This window comes from Fukomys damarensis, unplaced genomic scaffold (genome assembly GCF_012274545.1).
Source record: "Fukomys damarensis isolate Sample0158 unplaced genomic scaffold, DMR_v1.0_HiC HiC_scaffold_2, whole genome shotgun sequence".
Classification (NCBI taxonomy): domain Eukaryota; kingdom Metazoa; phylum Chordata; class Mammalia; order Rodentia; family Bathyergidae; genus Fukomys; species Fukomys damarensis.
In genome coordinates, this window is record NW_022900914.1 from 42,041,161 (window position 1) to 42,052,202 (window position 11,042).

An 11,042-nucleotide genomic window follows, 5' to 3' on the forward strand; every position below is an offset into this window, starting at 1 on the left:
CATTTAAACCAGCTCCCCTAAGTGATTCTGATTTAGGAGGTTTTGAAGTCAGACTTTGAGAAAACTGGCAGACAATTTCTCCTCCATTAGGGTCATATCTATGCATTAGCCTACACACTATGTACTTTAAATGTATATTGAAAGTTTTGATTGAGAGAATGTTATGCAAGTTACTATTTTCATGATCTAACAAGTGAACAGATCACAGCCCATATTACATAATGTCCACAAATTTGACCTTACTGTCAGACTGCCTGGGCTTAATTTCATTTTTGTGCTTGGTGGAAGCATATCTTTGACCGCACCACACAACTTCTATAAGAATTGGTTTCTTCAACTGTAAAACAGGGATAATAATAATGATTAAGTTCTTGTGAGGATTAAATGAAATAATTAATATAAAATACTTGGCACAGAGCCTGGCAGAGAACCTGCTTGATAAAATTTGGTGTCATTGATATTTGTTTATAAAAGCAAACCAAAATTCCAGTAAATAAGATTGCACACTTTCATGTGACAACTTCAATCCCAGGTAATTGTGAACACTTTGCAAAGAGTCTCAAGTTAATCAGTACAGACTCCCCAAGAAACAGTAAGGGTCTTTTAACCATTTCCAATTGTCCCTTGGAAGTGCTTGTGTCATATTTGTGTTAAGCCAGTTTGGTAGTGGCTCCTTCCCAATGGTCAGGTGTCTAATCCTCTTCCAAGCACGACTGCATGGTCTTGTTTCACTCATAAATGCATGCAGAGAAGTCTCAGTGTCTTCTGGGACTACACACATTTTCTTTTGGTGTGGTTATCATTTACTTGATAAACTGGAATAAATAAACTCATGCTGAACAACATTAATGCTATTGACAGTCATGATTTGGAGACCACGCCTGGCATGGTCTCAGTTCTACAGCTGTGGAGGCCAGAAGATTGGTGGTACCATATCTAGATGCTTGGCTTTTCATGTTGTCTAGTTGTCCATGTGCACATGTACTTCTCCTGAAAATGCATGTGAGTCTTATTTAAAATGAAAGCTTGAGACTGGCCTAATTAAAATGCCTTCTTTTTCAGTGCTTTGCAAAATCGCTAGCACAGACAGGATTTTTGGTTTCCTTATTGATCAAATGATAAACTATTCTCAGAATTTTGAGAAATGATGAACAGACATATTGCTCTTTTGGTCTTACACTAAGCTCTCCTACAGTGGTCCTCAAATGGTAACACTCTGAGATCACCGGGAGAATTCTGTTTAATCCCTTGAGTTCTGGTATAATTGTTCAGGAGTTTTACCTTGACACTGGGAATTTGAAAAATCCCTCAGGTGATTAGAATATTCAGCCAAGATTGAGAACCTCTGCTTTACAGAGTAATTCCACACACTTATCTTTGGCTTTTTACATATGTATCAAATTCACCTCCTCATCTTCACATAATTTGAGAATTTTCAGAAATAAAAAGGACTTCAGAATTACCCCAGAGCACTGGTGCTAAATCAGGGTTACCCTCAAATGATGTTTAACAATGTGTGGAAACATTTTGATTATTACATCAATGGGGAGAGGTGGGTAGAAGCCAGGGACTCTTAAATGCTCTGTAATGCACAAGACAAGTTCATAACAAAGACTTATCCTGCCTAAAATGTCAGTAGAGTTGAGGCCGAGAAACCCTGCCTTTGCTTTATCTCTTTGATTTTACAAATGGGAAAATGTGGTGCACAAGTGATAGCTTGATTTGCCCAAGGACTTGTGTGTAATTACTGGTAGAATGGAGTTCCTAACCATTGTTGAATTATAGTAAGATCCTGCCCTTATTCTCTAACTCCCTCCCTTTTAACCTTGGCTCTAGAGACATTTGTTATTCATCCTGTTTCCTCCCACCCTCAAATATCCTCAAGCTTTCAATGGTAGTGATTTGTTTCCTGTATTTTAGTACTTAAAATTTGGGAAGGAAAAAAAAAAAAAGCCAGGCTACTTAAGATAAATTGCATAGGTTTAATAAGCATTGCTTTTCTTTGCTCCAGGATGACATTATTGCAACCTGGTGCTAGGATTGGGCTGTTTTGTACCAATCAGCACCTCTGATTGGGAGTTATATAAATCTTTGATTAATTTAAAAAATGGGCAAATAAGGTAATTGTTACTTCATAAATCTACTTAGATGAACAAAATGTTTCTAATTTAGGCACCCACAAAATGAAATGATAAAAGAGCTTCTTGGTGATGAAAGGAGTAGCAGAGTCTCCCTAGCCTCCTGTAGTGCAGGGAGTGGTGCAGATTTGCACACACATACTGCTGGGCACAACCTCTCAGCCCCCAGAATTGCTGGAGAGAGTTTAAGAAGGTGGTGGAGACTTTGACTTAAGGACTTGTGGGTCCACCTTTTCTGGTTTACATATTTCCTTAATATCCTCCATCTTCCCTCCAGCTAGAGCTATCAACTGTGGTTATTTCTGGAAGCAAGGGTTTGAGATTATGCATCTCTCTCTCTTTATATATATATATGTATGTATATATATTTTTTGTGAATGAGAACTTCTTACAGCAGGGGCCTGGGAGGCAGGCATCTGCACCATAAACCTCTGGCCAGGGAGGGACACTGGGGCTCCTCCTTTGGCTGAAAGAGACATGGCCTGTGGGGTTGGTGTGCCTAGTGTGGGGGTACTTGGTCTGTTAGTAACTAAACCAACTCTCAACCGTGGAACCATTTGTTATTCTTCCTGAAGCAGTAGATGTCTTTTTTTGTAAAGACTTGAGCCTGTAGTTTGGATCTGTTAAGCAGTATCGATCAGGAGGCAATCTAGGACCTGAATATGGCTCTATCAGTGGCAACGGGGTTTGGTTTCTCTGTCTTGCAATATCTAATAAAAAATCTCTCGGGGGAGGAGAGGTAAAAGATTGGTCAGCTTGACATTGGCTTGCAAGTCACACGTCATCTGCATTGACAGTGGCTTTCTTGGCACGGCTTGAATAAATCTTAGCATCATCTAGAATTGTGGTTATGTATCGGAAGGCAGACTCAAGCGTCTGATTTATAACTCTCGGCTCATATTCTGTCATCCCCATACCCTTTAGGATTTGTACCATCCTCTGTGCATCTTGCAGTGTGCTATTGCCAGACTCCATGATATCCGCCGATGATCAGACTTCTCAAGCTGTATCACCCACATTAATGTACTTCAGTCCTGATCGGATACAAGTCCTTTGCCTAGTGTGGTTTTTCCAACTCCTGGTGTACATGTGATCAGGAAGTTCCTGAGCACCATAGTCGCCTATTCTGCGCCTGGGTGTGACAGCTCGTTCTCCCTGTACCCTGCCTTCTTTATTATTTGTGTTCATTCATTTGTTTCTTTTTTTTTCTTGGAACACATTTTTATAATAGAATGAACTGATTTAATCAAATATGTAACTTTAATCTCAACATTTGGCACATTGGAGTCTCTTGAGAGAGCCTACCAGGGATCCGGATTCATTTGGTTTGGGGTGGGGCTCTGGGCTTAGGTGGTGTTTGAGGCTTCTTAGCTCATTTTTATATGAAGCTAGGAATTCAGTATTAGTGCTTCCCAAACTTGTCTGCACATTGCAGTGCCCTGCAAAACTTCAAAATCCACTGGTTTCTGGGTCTGCCAGAGATTTTGATTTAATTTGTCTGGAGTACATCCTGGGTTTGGGGCAAATTAACATTTCTTCAGGTGATCCAGGAGGAAAGAGAAGGGCTGGGTAGTATCTTTGAGAGTTATTTTTTTCTTTTGAGAGGGGTCCTTAATTTTGCTGTCTTTCCCAGGAGGATAATAATACTCGCCCATCCCTGCTTGTCTGTCACATGACAGTTAATCAGACAAGATTGCTGTAAATGTTGAGCATTCCAATCATAGTGCCAGGAACAACTGTCCATCGCCTTTGGGAGACAGTGACAATCAATATTACAAGAACTCTAATTATAGAGACAGATATTAGTTTTAATTGTTCACAAAGAAATGGGCTTGAAGGTTTTTGCTTTACCTTTATAGTACTGTAGACAGGTTCATAAGGAGCAAGGGACTGCCTTTGGGGTTCACCCAACCTTATACATAGCACAGTAATCCTTGTTTTAAATTTATAGTCATTTTAGTTGTCTCTCTCTTTTTGTCTTACTTGTAAGTGTGGGGAGGAACTCTTTACACTTCTATTGTACATTTTCACTACAATGTGCAATGAAGTCCAGTCTCGCAGAGCTTAAGGTTTATTAAAAGAGTGCTCCTTGTGCTACAACAGGGGGTCTTCCTGGAGTTGTGAGGATGGGTGGCAGGAGGGTCTGAGGGGGGCTGCAGAGGTGGGCTCCCAGTGCCAGGCCGCAGCCAAGCAGACCGGTTGGTCCAGACAGCATTCCAGCCACATTTCTAGCTTTCTGCTTCTCTACAGAAGCCACTTGGGAGCAGTGTGGCCTTGCCTATGAGGAAAGCTCAGGGAACCTTCCCGGAACTGACCAGCACAGTCGGGCAGCCTGGGGTCCCCAGCTGATGACAAGTGAAATATTTCACAGAGTATAAATCTTTCATCTTGCAAATGCTCCTTTGGTGAGAAATCAGACACGGGTAAGGAGTGGGCAGCATTTTTGCCCTGGTGAATGGAGTTAAAGGAGGGAGGTTCCTGCCTTTGTTCTGTGACTTGGTAGTGTGCATTTGGCAGGAAAGAAGATTTTCTTTTTACGATGGGTTCATTGGCTACAGGGTCCTGCAGGGAAGCCAGTGATAACCCCCTGGCCACACAAAGGGGAGTAGAGGGAGAGAGAGGTGCTGTCAGGGGCAGAGGTGACAGTAGTCCACCCCATGTTGGCCTCCAGGCTGTAAGATCTTCTGACAAAAGTCAAACTGAGGAATGTATGACTCCGGTTCATTCTCTCTTGTTCTCCGAAGCAATAATAGGAAATTTCAAGGAATTATGTTTGTTCTGGGTATTTGAATTAGACTTTTAACCACACAAACATCTCACTTCCAAGAAGACCATATCTAAAGTATCATTTTACAAAATTAGTACATATGAAGTATCTGTGAGTGTATGATTGGCACATTTCTACATTTTTGGGTTTCTTTCATTTTGATGTTTCTAGGATCTACTTAGAAGTAAAGAGAAAATTATATATACCAAACATATATTAATAAAATCCCCTGCTATCTTAAAAAAGAGAGAAGAAAAAGTATGCAGAAAGCTGGGATTGGATGTCTGGGGACACAAAGGGTAGAGATGCAGGAAAGGGAAGAGGGTGAGATAACCAGATTGTTCCCCAGATTGCCGTTGTGGTCATTGGGAGGCTGTGGACCTCTTCACCCGCTCAGGTAACACCCTCTTCCAGGTATTGCTCAACCACATTTGCTCAATCCCTGCAGTAATCAAGCCCTTGCTGAGAATAAACCCAACTTTGGAGGAGAACAGAAGGAGTTGCCATTAGGGGGAACAAAGAGAACCTGTCTCTGCTTCAGCCTCTCCCTAAAGTCAAGAGGAGGAGAGGACCAGCTAACTGCCAGCTTTATGGTTGTGCCTTGAGGAGTTTTCCCAGAGGCTGTGCATTCAGAAGAGGAGGCATCCAGGCCTTGGAGAGCTGGGGGCTCATGGACAGCCAGAACTCAGCACATGAGCCGGCCAATCAACTGTGCTCTTTCTCTCTCTGAAGATCAGGACTTTGACTAATAAAAGCCAGAAGTCAACTGCGCACCAGGCAGACCTTCAAGGATGTGTTTCATCATAATGACAAGATTCAGGGCCACGATGACAAAGGTTTAGGAGTTTTACAAAAACAATGAAATAAAAGCTTGTCTGAGTACATACAAATGGTCTATTATGTATTGACACGGAAAGTTTATCCTGTGTAAACCATTAGGGATGCCACAATTACCTTCTGTATTGCCTGTGGTGGCAACATCTATGCATAGGAGTCTTTATTCTCACCTAGCTGTGGTAATGGAGACCATTTTAAACATGTAAGCCATTGTGATAAGGGCCTTAGATATAATTTACTATTTAATCATCACAACAACAATAGGGTGTAGGTACTATAGAGAGCACTTTGCTCAGAGAGGTTAAGGCATATGTTCAGGCTTGCCTGGATGACAGGTGGAGATTTTGTGACGAAGTTCTTATAAGTCACCTCTACAGGGTTTTTGCTACTTTTGTGGTTATACTCCAAGTTTGGAGCCCTCTGGATTTTTGACTACAGGGTTAATGAATGTGAGAGTAAAATGCTCCTTTTCATGTAAATTAACTGTGTAAATAAATTAGTTGTGAAGCTAAAAGGATGAGAGATTCCAATTTTCCAATAAGGTGCTAGGAAAAATTAAAAACTGTTTTTTGATTTCCTTCTTATTGCTTTAAGTAGCAATGTTGTATCATTATGTAGGAGCCTCAGTTATGGGATTAGACCAACTTCCTCTTAAAAGAATGGAAATTGAGAAATCTTCAATTCCTAGGTGGAAGAAAAGGCAAAAATACACTTTTCCTCCAGAACAATCAATGGTAAAAATCCAACTAAGCTGAAATAGGATTCCTTTGTTTAGTAGGGGGATGTTTTAAAGACTGTTTCTCTATTTGCCTTGAAAACTATGGACAGTTTTACCTGATACTTGGTGACAGGATCTCGATTTGGGAGCTCTCTGAATGATCAGGCTCAGTGGCAGTGCAGCCTGGGAAATTAGTGTAGGGAATTGCACAGGGGAGCAGAAAGAGTGATTCTAGTTTTGTCAGCAGTAAGTCCTATTGTTAGTCTCAAGGCAGACACTTCTAGGGGCAAACTCCTATACTTATGGAGGAAAAAGTTGCTGTTCCTTTAAATTTCTGCTAAAGTAACTTCAAAAATCATTTCATTTGTTTTGCTTTAGATAACACTCTTACAAGGAACCAGCCAAAACTGGGGAGTCACTCTGACATTCTTTTTAGGTTACCTGGATAAACTTTGTTCATTACAATGCTAAATTCTCCATCCAGGGGCATATGTGTCTGCCATTTTTGTTTTTAAACATATGATATATGACCTGTAACTGAGCAAGCTCAGGAATGTGTCCTCCTCTACATGTGATGATGAATCTTTTCTATATTATTATATATGCTTCCCAGTAGAAGCCCCTTGCTTTCTTTGCTTGGAGAGAACACTGCTTTGAGAAGTATTTCCAGTGCTCTCCTTACTTGCTGCAAGAAACTTCTGTCCTCTGTTTTATTTCCTGGTTGTGCTTATGGCCTTGTGCTAACCAAGAAGTGAATCCATTGTGTTTTGTTACACTACAACTTGAGCCAAGCACTATACCCTCTTTCAGTTTGCCCGGCTTAGGATGGACTAAGACCCTCTGACCTATGATGCACCTTGTTGGTTATAGATCTCCCTGGGGTACGTGTCAAAGAATAGAGACACTCTTATCTTGTCTGGCTCATTTGCTCATTGCAAATACTTGGTTCACACCTCCCATAGGTCAGGCACTGTGCTCCAGTTGAATTCATTTACTTCTTACAAAAATTCCACGTGGGAGTTATTATTTTTGTCCTTATTTTGCAGATGAGAAAACAGTGGCACATAGGCTTTGCTCAGGGTCACATAATTAGAAGTTATATGATATTGTGATACAAGAGAAAGTGTATAGTTGGTCTTTCTCCTTGTTCCTGAAACTTCCTTCAGTGATAAGGGTGAGAGGAATGTCTCTGGTTATTTATAATAATTTTCTTCCCACCAGATCTGACTTTATGCTAATGAGGAAACTCTTGGTGGATCCCTAGATTGCGTCAAGATGGATGTGATAGCAGAGGAACCAACCATTTGATTACAGAGTTGGACATTTCAGCCCCACTCTTTGACCTCCAGAAATGGAGAAGGTTAGAGATTGAGTTAGTTACCAAAAGCCAAAGATTTCATCAATCAGGCCTATGCAATGAGGCCTTCACAAACTCTAAATTTCAGGATTGGGAGAGTTTCCAGGTTGGAAAGCCCATGAAGGAGCTAGGAAGGAATCATGCCCACAAAGGATAAGCTTTGGGTCCCTCCCACATATATCACTTTATGCATCTATTCCATTTGGCTCCTCCTGCTTATATCCTGCAATAGACTTTGTAATAAAGTATTTTCTTTAGTTCTATGAGCCATTCTATCAAACTGAACAAATCTGATAGTGAGTCATGGGAACTCTCTACCTTATAGCTGGTTGGTCAGAAATTCGACACCTGAGACTTGTGATTCATGTCCAAAATGGTGACAGTCTACTGGAACCAGGACTTTTACTTGTGAAATCTAATGCTAACTACATGTAGACGCTGTCAGAGTTGAATTGAATTGTAGGGTACTTAGTGTCTGGAGAGTTGGAGAATTGGTGTGAAAAAAATCTGCATGTTTGGTGTTAGGAGTATTGTTAAGTAAAACTCAGTCATAGAAAAGTAACATGGTCAGAAGCAAGCCCAGGCTGTTTGGACGTAGTATATTTTTAACAACTACACTATTATCCCCTACCTGACCTCCTCCAAAGCATACCAGTTGAAAGACATCTGTTTTATTTTGGTTATTCTATCAGTTCTCATCTTTTCTTAAAACATTTAGCTAAGTAACTCCATGACTTTAGGCAATCATACAGTTTCTGCCCTTGATTTGCTTTTGAGCTGTGTTCTCTCTAAGCGTTTAAGTGCAGTTTGGTATGTGCCTCTCAAAGTAGCAGTGATAAAGAAGAGCCTATTTTTCTGTCTGCCCAACTGGTTAGTACAGATTAAAAGGCATTTTTCTTTACTTTGTCCCCATGTTTTTTCTGAAAATCATGGGTATCGAGGTGGTGAAGCTGAAATTCTAGATATGTGTGCAACTCCTCTTAGAGAAGCGCTAAACCGATTGGAATTCATCGAGTGACATCACTCTAATTCTGATGCAATTTGTACCTAGGCTTTCCTGAATGTAGCTTTCTCATAATGTGGGGGTACACCTGAGCCTGACGTAGCCTCTTTTAGAAATGTTGGATATTGTAGTTTGGTCATATCTTGTGTGTTTGCTCACACTTGTGTGTGTGTGTGTGTGTGTGTAGGGGTTGGGCAGAAAGGGTCAGGAATAATTCACAAAGTGATCAGAGGATGATTGATAAGACACTCTCTCTGAGCAGGTCAGTTGCACACAGACTAATCAACACTTTGGTGAGGAATTAGCAGCCTTCTGGCCTGCCTGCTTCTCCTGGTGGTGGCAAGGTTGTCAAGCCTCATTACTGGGAGTTCATCCTGTTAGATTTCCACTTTGAGCAGGAGATGTGTTAGGAAATAGCTCAGGCTCTGTGGCCATTATGTCACAAATTTAGACAATGACATTCTGAAGGGTGGTCAAGAAGTTTTTTTTTTTTATAGCTTCCTTTGAGAATGTGAACATTAATACATAACTTAGTCACCATATTGCACAGTATGAAATTAAATTTGAGACATTTAATGTTAGCTGAATAGTGAAATGGGTTCCAGGATTGAGACAAAAGTAAAATCCAAACCAATGATGGGCAAAGAAATATAATGTATTATTTACTCTTGCCAGGCTATGCTGCATTAATAAATAAATCCAGAAATTTCAGAAAGTGAAGGCAGAAAAGGCTTATTTCTATTTTTCCATTAAGTTTATTGGTACATTTTAGGTATGCAGTACAGTTACATTCACCATTGGGATCTTGGACCTCTACATGATGTACCATGGTTCTTATTTTTCCCCATTCCCCTGTCCTCCCTTTTCCCACTCTACCCTTCCCTATTTACAAAGGCTTTGTTTCCATTTTTTTCCTTTTTTCATATATTTTTTCCCTTATTTCCTTTCCTCTACCCCTCCCGCTTCCCCTTCTCCTTTAGACCTTTTCTACCTATTTCACATTATCAATTATACCATCTGAACTTTATTTATGCTTTTCGCTTTTCACACCAGAGAAATTATTCAGTGTTTATTCAAGTGTGTCCCATTTATTTCACTTAAGAATAGAGCCTCACTGTGCATCCATTTAGCGTTAAATGTCTCTAGTTTCTCATTCTTTGTGGCTGAGTTTTATAGAAAAACCACATCTTCTTTTCCAGTCTCCAGTTGATGAGCATTTGTGTTGTTTATAAGTTTTAGCTATTACAAACTGTGCTGCTATAAACATGGGTGCACATATATCACTGTGATATGATTCTTTTTAATTCTTTTGGGAAGATACCCAGCAGAGGGGTGGCTGGGTCAAATGGGACCTCTACTTCTAGTTCTTTGAGGTATCTCCATATTGATTTCCACAGTGGTTGCACCAGTCTACACTCCCACCAACAATGGAGAAGGGTTACTTTCTCCCCACAACCCTGCCAACATTTGTTATTGGTTGATTTCTTGATAGCAGTCATTCTTTGTAGGGTGAGATGGAATCTCAGTGTTATTTTCATCTGCACCTCACTAATGACCACCAGTGATGTTGGACATTTTTTCACATATTAATGTATGCTTTTACTTGTTTGTTTGAGAAATGTCTATTCATTTCAGATGCCCATTTTTGAATTGAGTTTTTGAAATTGGGGATCTGATTTTTTGAATATTTTATATATTCTGGATAGTAAATCTTTGTCTGAGGAACAGCTAGGTAAAATTTTTTTCCCACATTGTAGGTTGTCTCTTAGTTCTGTTGATGGTTCCTCTTACAGTGCAGAAACTTTTTAAAAAGATGAGATCACAATTGTTGATTCTTTGTATTAGTTCCCATGCTACTGAGGATTTGTTCATAAAGTCTTTTCCTATGCCAATATCTTAAAGAGTTCTATCTAACCTATCTTTCAGCAAGTTTAGTGTTTCTGTTTCAATATTTAGATCTTTAATCCATTTCAATTTTAATTTAGAGTTTGGTGAGAGATATAAATCTAGTTTTAATCTTTGGCAAGTTGAAACCCAGTTTTTCCTACACCATTTATTAAAGAGGCTATCTTTCCTCCAGTGAGGGAGTTTGCCTCCTTTGTTGAAGTTGAGGTGGCTGAGTGTGTCCGGATTTGTTTCTGCCTCTTTTAATTGGTTCCACTGGTCCTCGGGCCTGTTTCTTTGCCAGTACCATGCTTTTTTTTTTTTTTTTTTTTTTTTTT

General features: G+C 40.0%; 1 pseudogene; it reads right to left on the reverse strand.

Moving 5' to 3' along the window:
- Positions 1–214: 214 nt before the first annotated feature.
- LOC104852264 lies at positions 215–3,113 on the reverse strand (annotated as a pseudogene).
- Positions 3,114–11,042: the final 7,929 nt, after the last annotated feature.